This window comes from Agelaius tricolor, unplaced genomic scaffold, assembly GCF_023055355.1.
Source record: "Agelaius tricolor isolate 1412-34295 unplaced genomic scaffold, bAgeTri1.0.p SCAF_10, whole genome shotgun sequence".
NCBI classification, from domain to species: Eukaryota; Metazoa; Chordata; class Aves; order Passeriformes; family Icteridae; genus Agelaius; species Agelaius tricolor.
The window spans coordinates 9264247-9277132 of record NW_027269270.1 but is presented as its reverse complement, the minus strand read 5'-3'; the positions used below and the strand labels follow the sequence as shown (position 1 = coordinate 9277132).

The window sequence follows — 12886 nt, the reverse complement described above, 5'->3', positions numbered from 1 at the left end:
AATCCCTGTCTTACAGAGAATGCAATTCTGTCAGAGACTTGCAAAATATTTCTTGTTTCTTGCTGTGGCTGAAAGTTAATGTGTATGTGTCCAAAGTCCAGTGGTGCTGAGGAATGTGTATATTTTTCTCGGAATTTTTTTTTTAGTGGCCCATAGACATGTCAGATACCAGATAACCTTGGTTTTATGCTTTGAGAGAAAGATAAAAACTCACAGTTTTATTTATGTTTGGTACTTTTTTTCTTATTATTTGTTGGGGGGGTTGTTTTTGTTTATTTTGTTTTGTTTTCTTGGTGCTTGGAAGCCTGACTTGAATATTAGACACAAAATTATGCTGGTATTGCTGAGTATGTTACCAGGGACATTCAGTTCTGATCCCAGAGCATTGGCCTTGTGTGATGTCTTGTGCACGAACACAATTGTTTAACAGGTTTAAAAGTTTACCAAGGTTTTCAGTAGCTGTTTTTGCTGTCCCCCTCACCCCCCCAAGTACATAACTTACAGTAAGAAAAACCTTGTGCAGTCAGTTGATCTGCTCTACCATGTTCTGCTTCCTGCATTTCCTTTTCTTTCAGAATGGTCTATACTCTTTTAAAAATAAGGCTGCAAATATGAGGGATGTGATATTTTGGGAATATAGTAAGCTCTTTGATGCTGTATCCTCAAGTAAGTGAGTCTGCATAATTTCAAGGGGCCCAGAAGTGTTGCTACAGTGTGTTTTGAGAAGGAAGCTTCACCATAATTACAGTGTCAGTCTGAAGAAATCAATAATATGCAGAAGGAAATAACATAAAAGAAGTTTCTATATTGTGTAAAAGAACCCCAACAAACAACTGAATGTCCTCTAGGAAGGAAAGGTCATTGAGACTCCACGTACAAATAATCAGTACATTTTGTGACTTACGCAGTTGGTGGGGTTTTTTGTGCACTATTTTTTTATTATTATTAATTAGTTGTGGTGATAATTACTGCAAAGATTTGGTGTTCTAGGATAAAGTTATTTTAGCTTGTATGCAACCATGCTAGTTATGATTTGCTGGGATTCCTGCTTGTGTTGTTGAGCCAGAGGAAGGCTGCAGGGTTTCTTGGATAGCTTTCAAAAGTCCATGTTTCCAGCAATTTGTGTTGCTGTGCATTCTGGATTAACAGATTGTGAGAGTCATTATAGGAACCACTCTTCTCTGCCTGTGCATCCAGTATTCTCTCTAGCATTGGACAGTGTTTGCTGTGCTCTTCATAATTGTTTTCTGGAGTAGAGAGCTGTGTGGCTGACAGTGGCTTGAACTGTTTGCAGTTTTGAGATGACAAGAAAGGGTTGTGGGGTTGTTCTTTTGCTTTTTTCCCCTTTAATATCAGAAGACATATTCAAACTAGTTAAATATTGCGTCCTTTTCCCCCCAAAATTGCATGTTACTTACTGTGGTGTTGTATTAGTAGTCAGTTATGTCACTGGAAGCCTCTTGTCATTTGAATAAAATAGTTAATGCTGCCTTAATTACAATAAGGATGGAAAAGATCTTTCTTTAGTTCACCTTGGTTTCTTTGAATGCTTTTAAAAAAAGCACTCAATGAATGGTGGGGAAAGAAATTATCTTCTCAGGCATCACTAGAGAACTAAATATTTTATGGACAGTATCACAGTCACTGTTTCACCTCTGTTTTAGAGCAGTGATGGGCTGGAGCAGTAGTCTTAGTTTCTTTCTGTTTATGATGTTTGTTTGCTGGTGGGTTGGTTTTTGTTTGAGGTGTTCTTTTTGGGCAACATAAAGATGATTTTTCCCAGGAGTGGCCACACTGGTCTGATCTGTTATTCTCTGCTGAAGCCTAAGGCTCTGAGACCCTGGGGTGTGACAGGATCATTGTTCTGAGTTCTGCTCCTCTGCCACAGCTCAGCAGGTGCTCATTTGACAAAGGTGCTTTGCTCTTACACTCTTTTCTAGATATAATATAGGGTTACCCCTTAGGTCAGCTCTCCCAGTCTCAGTGGGGATGATGTGTTGTATGGATTTTTGTTTCATGGATATACTTAAATTATAAAAACTTTAGGGCCCATGTATGGTTTTTGCAGCTACCATGTTTTCTGTCAATAAGAGCTGTACTTCATGTGGGGTGTCAGTAAGGCATTCCTCTGCTCTGTTCTGAGCTGTTACCTGAGAACTTCATGTGATACTCCCTGTTTTCTGTATGAGGAGAGGCAGACCTGTTTGCTCTTTACCAAGCAGTTTAATATGAGTTGAGAATCTTTAAAGACCTGGGTCATGTGTTCCCTCAAAGACTTGTCTGGGCTGGAAAAGAATTTTTGATTCCATTATTTTTCTTGATGCTTGTTTCCTTGTATTAAGATATGAATGAATATCAAGAAGTGAAAGTGAAGGCTTCCCCAGCTGAGTCTTCTTGAAGGACATCTGTGCCATAGTAATAATCACTAAAGAAATCCCTTTCAGGCAAAACTGATCTGAGCAGGGGCAGTCACAGGTAGTATAGTTTGACTGCTACTTCAATCTCTTATTTTCATTTCCAAACAGAGCAAGTGTGAGAAGTAATTCTTGACTTATTTAATGCTGTTTTCTAATGGTTTTTTTTTGAGTAAGAAAGTAGTTAGAGTTTATGCTTGTATAGCTCTCTGTAGATAAAATGGCAAGCTGTTGAATTTTTCTCTCTGCACGTTTGTTTGGATAATTCCTGCTTCTAATAGCAAGACAAATAATTCAAGTGTCTTTTTTTTTAATTTAGTCATAGGACAGATTTATGGAGTGACTCAATGGATCTCCTTTTCTGTATAGAATTCTGACTTTAGTTTTTAAGCTTCAAATAAAAGCTCAAGAGGTAAAGGGGCACCTCTGATGAAATAAAATAGTTATTTAGAAAAACCCAACTGTAAAACTAAATTCTCTTTTGCCAGCTGTGCTACAAAGAAGAGAACATAAAAACCAAGATCAGGGACTGGGTAAAATAGTATATAGTTTGCAAACTGTTTCAGTCCATGCTGCTGATTATCCATAATAGTAAAAACTTTTTATTGTATGATGAATGGCTACACAACACTTTTTCTTTCTTCTGTTAATGTTACATTTTTCTATAAAAAATAATTAATTTGGGCACCGGGTTCAACAGATGTTTTATTATTAATCAATTCAGATGATTAGTGAAAGACAAAAATACCATTGGCTAGTCACTTTTTCAGTCTTCCTTGATTGTTTTCTGTTCTGCAAGCAGTCCAGCTTGCCTCTGCTGCCTACTGCCTGTGTCAGATCTGCTGCCTTGACCTCTTGGTGTGATTCTGTAGAGAAATACAGATTTTATGGTCAAATTTATTAAGTTTGCCTGAAAATAGAGAGCCAGTGGCATTTGGAAAGAGATCCCACTAGGGGAGAGAAATGTTTGGTGTATAACTACTGCAAAGTGGTAAACTATTTATTTATTTATCTCTTAATAGTGATTGTCACTGCTATCATTTGACATTGAAAAACACCAAATTCCTTGGCTGTGTAACATTGTTCTGCACAGGGCCTGATGGAGATGGTTGGTGCAGTTCAAATATCTTAAAACACTCTTCCAGGAATTCTTTTATCTGTATGTTCTGTGGGGCTTTTTTTTCTACAGGACAAAGTAGTTCATGACTTCTCATTTTATATTGTATTGTTACACAAGCATTTGGCTAGCATTTCAAAAGTGCAGAGTGTGTGTTTCTGTGTGTAATCTCCATACTCTAGCTAATCTTACTGTGTTTTTATTGGAATTTCTGTGATTCTTCAGAAAACTGAAATGGTTAGATCTCCTTTAATGGTGTCTGCATTGTGTATGGTTTGTGAGTTCTTTAAATAGTTCCACGTTGCTGTTCCTCTGAATTCTGCTTAACTGAAATGTGTGACATGGACATTTGTGCAGACTGCATGACTGCAGTTTGCTGATTCATACAGGGCAAAATTGATAAGTCTGGAATATTTTTCTGCTTCCATTCCCTATATTTAGTAGTTTATAAATTTTTAATTGTAATTTTATTTAGGGTCTTCCTCCCCTCTTCTGCCTTGCCTTGACCCATATGTGAACTGGAGGAATTATTTGACATCTATCTGGAAAGACAGTGAGAGAATTTAAAAGAATAATCTTATTTTTCATGGCCATTCAGCTGAGAAGATATTGGATTGAATGATAATGGGCTGAAATATGTGTAAAATTTGCTTGCATTTTTCCTTCCTGTCTTTATTTATTTTCTTTTTATTCAAATAGTTTGTTTTTTTCTGAGACTTCTGGTTCTGTTTCTTTAAATCTCCTCTTATTTTCTGCTTTGTCTTTTCTGTTTCCTTTAGGTTTAAGGATATGTTGAGCTTAAGGAGAGGCTGGAGGGCAGCCCCTCTGCATGCCTCCCTCTGTTCTGACTTGGAATAGGTTCACAAGGCAGAAAAGTTGATTTAGAAAAGGTTATGAAGAAATCCATAGTACTTACTCAAGTAACTTTCCCTAATATCCTAGAGATAAGGATATCCTAAATATCCTAGAGATAAGAAAGATCATGGAAACACATGGGCATAAGCATAACAGATTTTGTTGTAGAAATAGCTCAAGTTAGCTTGTATCTGTAAATCTGAATATTGTATTTCCTGCGTGTGAAAAATTAGTTAGAATGAGAATTAATTTTTTTAAACATGTGCTTTGTGGAGGTGTGGTATCTTAAGGCTGGGGTGCCCCATGTGTAAGGTACAGTGGTGATTCCACCATCCCATTTAGCACTGTGATGGCTGAACATGAGGGTCAATCACCTTTTAGACAAGAGATGTTTCAGAAGGTAGGAGGCTTTTATGTAAACTTAGTTATAGAGAGGGTGGAGTGAGCAATTTATCAAGCACCCTGGTACATGCCATCAGAGCAGGGCAAAGAACGAAAATCCAAATGCTCAACTTTGAGTTCTGCTATCTGTTTATTACTCTGGGTTAGAGGTCTACTTTTTTTGAAAGGACACTTGATGCTTCAGTGTGTCACTGTGCTTCCTCATGCTTTAGGGTTGGAAACACATCCAGTTAAAAATAGTAATTAAAAAAAGCTCCCTATGTAGAATGGATGTTGTACTGGTCTTTAGTATCTGCAGCAGTGGGATGGACAGATGATTGGTTAAAGTCCATTTGCTGTAGTCATCTTACACAAGAAGTGATTGAGTTTAAGTGATAGTAATGTGCCCTTTTACATAGAAATGTAAGGCATGCTGACAAAGGATTTATCCCAGCACAAGCTCATATTTCTTTGTGTAACAGTGGAGAACTTTCCATTCCTTTTTTTTTTTTAAAGATGTTTTGTTGAGCCAGAACAGCATAGGAGATGTAAGCTAAATATGGACACAGAGGGGGAGAGCAAGGGGGGTTTAAATGTGAAGTGGAAAAATTATTAGATTCTTATGCCTGTGGGTTTGGGTTTTTTTAAGGTGCTTGTTTCTTGTTCTTAGCTTAGAACAGGCCTTAGACAAAATTGCTGAGCTTCCAAAACTGCTTCTAGATTGTTAATTATGTATTTGTTGTGTTTGGTAGTTATGTAATTGACAAACCACCATACTTGATGGTCTCCAGTGTTGCATCTGTGCAATAATTTCAAATAGTAGCATCCTTAAGCTTCTGGAAGTTACTAAACCATATTTGTGGCAATTTCTTGGGAAGAGAGATGATAATTTTGTTAGACTTCATATGAGCCATTCTGAAAGCTTCCCTTATGTTAATGGACTGCAGTGCAAGTCTTTCCATGTCAGAGTGGCAAGAGCTTCATGAAAATCTCTGAAACAGTTCTGTGTTAGCTATGGACATACAAATAGAGATAGGAGTTTTGGACTGGAGGTTAACTTGAATGCAAATAGAAAAGAAATAACTAAAATACTAAATGAATTTCAGCTAAGCATTCATAAACTGCATATCTGCACTGTTTATTTTCATAGACATCCTGTGACAGCAACCTTTCCTTAAAATCACAGGTGTCACATGCATTGCATGGTTCTCCATTGAACAGGCTACTGCCTTTCTGCTTGCTTAGCTCTGTGTGTCTGCCAAGATGTGTTTCATGTGTTCTGAGTCTTCAGCTTTGCCTTCACCTCTGTTAGTGTAAACACCACAGGAGTTTGAGAAGCCTCTGTTTATCTCTCGAATAAGAACTTCCTAGCTTGCTTTTTTTTTGTTTGGGGAGAAGGAGAGAACAAGATTTTCTTTCTTCTCTCTACAATTTATCTTAGAAGTTGAGACAGCAAATAAAAATTTTAAATAATTTAGGCATGGCTTGTTGTCTTTGTGTCTCCAAAGGACCAATTGCAGAAATAACTGAGATGCTCTTTTGCTTGTGCAGGTGTTGAGTGGACTTGGACTATGCACAGTCATGTCAAAACAATTTCTACCTTCAGAATAGGCACCTTTTCTGCATCTGTGGTGAAAATACTCCTGCAGTTATTCCTTGTGGGTGCAGAAATGAAACTGTGTTTGATGTTGCAATTTGTGACTTTGTTGCATTTGTTTCCTCAGAAAAATGCATTTGTTGCAATTTGTGACTTTGTTGCATTTGTTTCCTCATAGCAAAATGTTACTGGGGCATCTGGGTGTTTAAATCATTCAAATGGCAGCTGTGTTCCACATACATACCTTGTGTCCCAGGAATCATGGTGTTAAACACTGAGAGAGAGACTACATGCTTTGCTTTTTCCTCTCTATAGATTAAATCCCTTCAGTTAGCTGCAGGTTTAATATGTTAATATGGTTTTTCACAGTTAATGTTGCAGTTTACATAGCATAACTAAAACTATAGCACTAATTTTACTTCTTAATTTAAATTAAAATGTTGGCCCTATATATCTAGTTTTTAACATGCCTAATTACCCCAAAAATAAACTCTGACATTTTTAGGGAAATGATTGAAGATGCTCTAGTAAATTCCATAATAATGCTTATATGTTAACCTTGTAGTTTTTTCCCCTAGCTACTTCAGTGTTTAAATTGAGTAAAACTTAGGATGCTAAGGCAGAAAAATAAATGTGCAACAGTAGGATTTCACGTTTGTTGTGCACAAAGTCCTAATCAGGTTAAGATTGTGGATGCATTCCAGATCAAATTAGGGGTCAGCAACCAATGCTAATTGGCATTGATGCTGCTGAAATTGTGTAACTGAGTATTGTGCTGATTGTGTTTTGTGCCACCCCTCCACTCCCCCCTTTTATTTGGCAACTTAAAATTTACTAAATGTTCAAAGGTTAGTTCTGTTATTTCCTCTGTGCCCTTCTTCTTTGACTTGCAGGTTCTGCTCTGTGCTAAAGACAGAAAACTAGGTAGTTCAACATATGAAAAGTAGAAGGAAATTTAAAAAAATTGAAATAGAGTGCCTGTAGCTATTAATTTTTTCTAATAAATACAGAACACTTAAAGATTTGCTGATCAGTGGGGAAGTGGACTGCTATGCCTTTTTTTTTTCTGTCAACTGCTAGAAAAGAGCTGCTTCAGCACAGCTTCTCGTCATTTGACTGAAACATTTTGTGGGAACCTTGTCACACTTGGCTGGTGGAGATGTGTATGGGTGTGATGGTCCATTGCCCTTCTCTGCTGATGATACTCCCATGATTGCCAACTACTGTATTTGATGGCTTATTTTGATAATAAATTTTTGGTCTTGTGAGAGAGAGGAGGGAGCAAATCTTAAAGGGACATTATCATGCTAATTAGGAAACCTTAATTACTGTGTTGACCGTTGTCAGCTCTATCAAGTTTTGATATATTTCAAATTAATATTCCAGTGGGAAAGACAAAATATCTCTCCTACAGGGAAAGGATGGAGGCTTTTCTTGGCTTTCTGCAGAATTCTAGTAGTAGTAATTTTATTGCTATTTCTATGAACTGCTGGAGCATTCTGCTTTAGTAATGTGTGCTGACTTTGGATAGATTGAAATGATTGTCTCTTTGTCTTTCTGAATGCAGACTTTAGAGCTTTCTGATATATGTAAGGTTGCTATGAGTAAATTCTGCATGCTTATGTACATGTGTCACATCTATAGAAAATGAAAAGGGCTTTTATTAGCATTTCCTTTTTTATTGCAGGGGAATGTTTAAGTTGGCATTTTCTTGGTTTTAATAGTTTAAATGAAATAGATAAAACTGATTAGGGAGTAAAATTATTAAAATATCTTATGAAAATCTTCTCAACTTGCCAGTTGGATAGCTGGCAGATAAGGCAAAAACCATGAGGATTTTCCCTCCAAGTATGAAACCCTTGCTGCTCACTGATAAGAAATAATTATGGTGTAATCATCTTAACTTGCAAATCTGAACATAATGTCAAGTACAGGGGTGTTAGGTTTGGGTGTGTATTTTGTTCAGAACAGTTTTTTCATGTGCTGAAGGAGTCACATGTGGACCGTGCAGGTTGGTTTTGGCTTGTTCTTGGCGGTGTGGGTTTTTCTTCAAGTTTTTTTTTGCCTTCATCCCGGATCAGCCCTACTTTTTGAGAAGTTACTCCATGTTCTCTCTGCAGGTCCACTGTGCATTTCAATGACCTCAGTATTTCTAAACCTTCTGTCTAAGTTGCCCTTGAAAGACTGTTTTGTGGAGCATGCTCTATGAAAGATGAGTGTATTACTTACACCAAAAATGTGTAATCTAGCAATTTCAGGTGCCTGCTGCTTGAACTTTGGTGAGTGCTGCTGATCCCTATCAGCACAATTGCATAGGGAAACAGGCTTTTAATTAAACTCAGGCTTTGATTAAAAATTTTTGGTTGTGTTTGAAGAGAATGAACTGAATTTGCTCTATGCCAGAATAACTAATAAAAAAGTAGAAGGTCATAACTCTTTCCCCGATGGGTAGTACCTGTTAAGGATTAGAGAAACTGTTTATGTTTAGTATAGTTCATGTGGGTGTATTTCCATTTGAAGTAGATGTAATAATTGCTCAAAGATGATTAATGTTGCAAAAAGTAGTAGTATAACCCCTAAAAGTTTGCATATAAGGCCATCTCTGGACTTCTACCAAGGGTAAATTTATCCAGAAACTTGAGGAAAGGAAAAACTCTGTTTTACCAACTGCTTTTGAAGGTGGTTTGTGTTGTTGGTTTTTTTTTCCCTTTTTTTTTTTTTTAGCTGGAAAACTGTTCAGCATTACAAACAAAAACCCAGAGTATCTCTGTGTACGAATGAGGTTATGTAAAAGTGCCTGAAGATTAGAACATTGAGTCCTCAGTGAGGTTTTTTGGAGCACAAGAAAATATGCTTGAAAACCTAGAACACTGTAAAATTAACCATCTCTACATAAATTCCACTCCCCTGTCTTCACAAAAAAACTTGGGGAAGCTTAGCTGTAAAGCTTGCTGCATGGATTTTCAGTGCTGCCTGTCAAATCTGTAATGTTTCATAATCTTGAAAGACTCAAATTTTCTGAATATGTGTTGGGACAGTATTTGACAAAAACTTTTAATTTTGTTCAGGTTATAAATAGAAAATATGTATGAAAATAGTACTGTGCATTAAGATCCTGCTCTTGTTTCTGCAGTGTTGAGGGGAGGAGGAATAAAGGCTGTGTATTCCAACTGGAGTAATTGGAGTAATCAAGCACCTGTGGAAGGCTGTTTTCTTTTTGTCTCTGTTTCGTTTTGTTGTGGTTTTACACTACTTTATTTTTTATACTGGTCTATAGCTTAGATAAATGAAAAATATTGTGGAAAATCTTGCCTAATATGGTGCATGAAAGATTGGGTTGATTTAAGTTGTTTCTTCTGTATTTACGTCATGTTCCTAAAGATATTAATATATGAAGTTTTGCTCTAGAAAAAGGATTGTTTAAATTTCAGATTAGAAAATCCACAAAAACCATCCCAACACCCTCCCCAAGTACCCCCACATATGTTAGTAACTTAGTGTCCTCACTATTTAAAAATACATGAAAAATGAACAATTTCACAGTAAAATATTCATTAGTCCTTTCTGATGACCGGTTGGTTTGCATTCTGTCGTAACGTTGGTCTAAGAGTAGAAGAATAATGACTGTAAACAATATGCATTGTGTTTAACTATTCAGCAGTGAAGATTAATTATTAAACTCATAGCAAGACAAAGGGGGTACCTGGTGTAGTTGTTGCACTAATTTACATTTACTACTGTTTTAATTCTCTCACAGTTATTTCACTGAGAAGCAGCTTATGCTTCCAAGTAATAGGCCACAGAGTGCCAATTATAGTAAGCTGAGTTTCAGAGCTTCATGAGAGCTTCTAATAAGGTGATGTCAAAGTGTTACACTTTCTTTATGGACACAGTTTCTTTGCCCATTTTCTGTGAAGGAGAGTCCAAAAAGGCTGTGTAATTTCCTGCTCTGGAGGAATCCTAGTGAAGTTAATAGGAGGGCTGGTCATAAGCATCAATTTTTGTAGTACAATCACCTTAATCAGTTGGGTCAAATATCTTAATCATTGATGTTCACACAGCTCTTAATGGATTGCATTATATAGAATTAACATGGTCAGGTACATGTTTTATTTCTTATGTGTGGACTTGTATTCTGACTTGTACAGTCTGTCTAATCTCAATATAAAATTAACAGTGGTTTTCTCTCTGTTTGGTGAGATTGTTCTTTGCAGTTCTTAAAACCCCTCTCTAACTTTCAGAAAACTAGTGTGAGACTGAAAATGACTGACTGAAATCATGCTGTGATGCATGACATGGGAGAAGACAAGTTGCTTCCTCTGCAGTGACACTTGGAAGTAATAAAGGCAGTTACAGTTTTAACTGTGAATGTTGAAGCAGATCTTAGATTTCAGAATGCTTGATGCTACTGTGCTTCACCTCTGAATAGTGAATATCCTCTGTATGTGACTGAAGGCCTTGTTGTAAGTGTGTAGGGTTCAACTCGCTCATATATTCCATTAGGTCAAGCAGAAGAGATCTGGGCTGTTCTGAAATTGTGTCATCTTGATGAGCAGTGGTGTGATCAGTGATGTTTCATTTAACTACATTTGTTAAGTTTGCTTTTTAAAGTCTGGGAAATTGTAATGGAAAGGTAAGACCAGCATATCAATCAGAATTAATTTTATCCTTGAAAACCATGCATCTTCATGTGAATGAAGCATCTGAGTCAGATATGAAATTTATGGCATCGTGCAATAAAACAATGTCCTAATTCTTATGGATCTTTATTTTAACTCTGCCATTTTGAAAGTTTATTTGGAACTTTGTATTCTTACCGCATCATTTTTAAAAGTCAGCAAGATGACATAATTTTAGCTATAACTGAGGTAAATTCAGATAAATTTGGAGATTACACTCATTTAAGAATTTGTGAATGTGTAAGTAAGTGTATGGATGGGGGGAAATTTGTCACTTCAGCTTAATCTATTTACACTCCTCTTCCTGGAGGTGGAGGCTTTACCATCTGGAAGTTGGAAAGATTAGAATAAGGGATTTCATTACTTTCAGCAGAGGAGCCTCTGGGTTAGATCTCTTTGAGAATAGGTTAGAAAAAAGGAGGTTAGGTAAATTAATTAATGAATATGTAACCTAAATTCCATTTTGTGGAAATTACAGTTGGTAGGGAATACTGCAATGAGAAATATATACTGGTATTGGAATTTAGATATGGTCTGGAATTGACTTCAACTTTTTGATGGATATTTTTGTAATATAACAGACATTTATTTTTCTCAAGTGACGATATTACAGCTCAAAAGTGGGAAGCTGCTTAAAATATTCAGCTGGTATTTCTAGAACATTTCTGCATGAATTTCTTTCCTTTACAGACCAGATAGTGATCTTAGCATAATGTTTGCAGTCTTATTCCAAGTGCATACTGGGGAGGTTTTGGTAGTGTGTCTTTCTGTTGATTTGTTTTGGTTTGGGTTTGAATTTTGTTGTGGTTTTGTTCCCACAGAAATTCTGTTTTGAGATTTCTCTTAGCCTGTGTCTATTCATTTTTAGTAGTTAGCACTGAGTGCCTTAAAAAGACCACCTTAACAGTGATTTTGCAAGTGTTAGTTGGCTGAGGCTTTTTTTTTAGGCTCCTTCTTTTACTATGCATTTTGCATCTTTACTTCTCTAGATTTAATTTACTTCATGAACCAAAACCATGAAGGAGAAGGTGTTTGGGAGGGGTAGGGTTACACGGAAAGTAATTTGCATGGAAATGTTTTTGTAAGTAAAGAGGTTAATGCAGACCAACTAGCATAGGAAGAGTTACTGCATATGAACTGATGCAAAGGGAGGACAAACCTGTATTGTCTGGCGTAGGATGGGTTATCACCAGGATCCTGACAAGAGAATGTTTTAGGTTTTGTGTAGGATGACTATGTGAAGTTGTTTCTAAGGAAACTGGTGCTGAGAGAACAAGGTAACTTTTCTGTGGCTAACCTACGTGTGTGTGTGTATATATATATTTTAAAGTGCGTCAGGTCCTTATAATAGAATAATTAATGTGTGTTTTGTGGTATTTAAGGCTGCAGGATAATGTCTTTATTATTATTGTTTCCAAAATCCTGTAAGTAATGTAGAGGAGTGTTTTCTTTGAATAAAGAAGATAAATTTCCTGTTCCACATTCTTGATTATCTCAACTCTTTTCTGCTTTATTTGCTGCATGAACTCCTAGGAGAGGGATTTAGCTCTGAGTATACAACTGTGTTTAATTCAGGTTCTGCTTATTTGCCTCTATGAGGCACTTAAATTTTTCTCTGTAGAGTAACCTGACTTCTGTAGCTTTCTACAACTACTCTGTGTAATACTATGAAAACATCAGCCTTAAAGTTGTTTTTTAAACTGTTATATAGTGTCTGTTTTCAGTGTTGTATTTTCATTCCCACTGCCCTAATTGTTTATCCTCAGCAATTTTGTATCTATAAAGTAGTTTCACTGTAGGAATGGTAAAAAGAAGGTTGGCAGCTGAGCTTTGAGGTGCTTGA

At 36.5% G+C, this 12886-nt stretch overlaps 1 protein-coding gene across 11 annotated transcripts in view; it reads left to right on the top strand.

The window, feature by feature from the left end:
* Positions 1 to 12886, top strand: part of LOC139593573 (hyccin 2) — a 67733-nt gene that overhangs the window by 1383 nt on the left and 53464 nt on the right. The window contains exon 1 of one of the 11 annotated variants that reach the window (XM_071434619.1): positions 8620 to 8643. The exons of 8 other annotated variants lie outside the window; for them this stretch is intronic. The gene's annotated coding sequence lies outside the window, so the exon portion shown is untranslated. Of the gene's footprint in view, positions 1 to 8619; positions 8644 to 10809; positions 10828 to 12046; positions 12321 to 12886 lie in introns of those variants that run through there. 2 more of the 11 variants (XM_071434611.1, XM_071434618.1) reach the window with 2 other exon arrangements.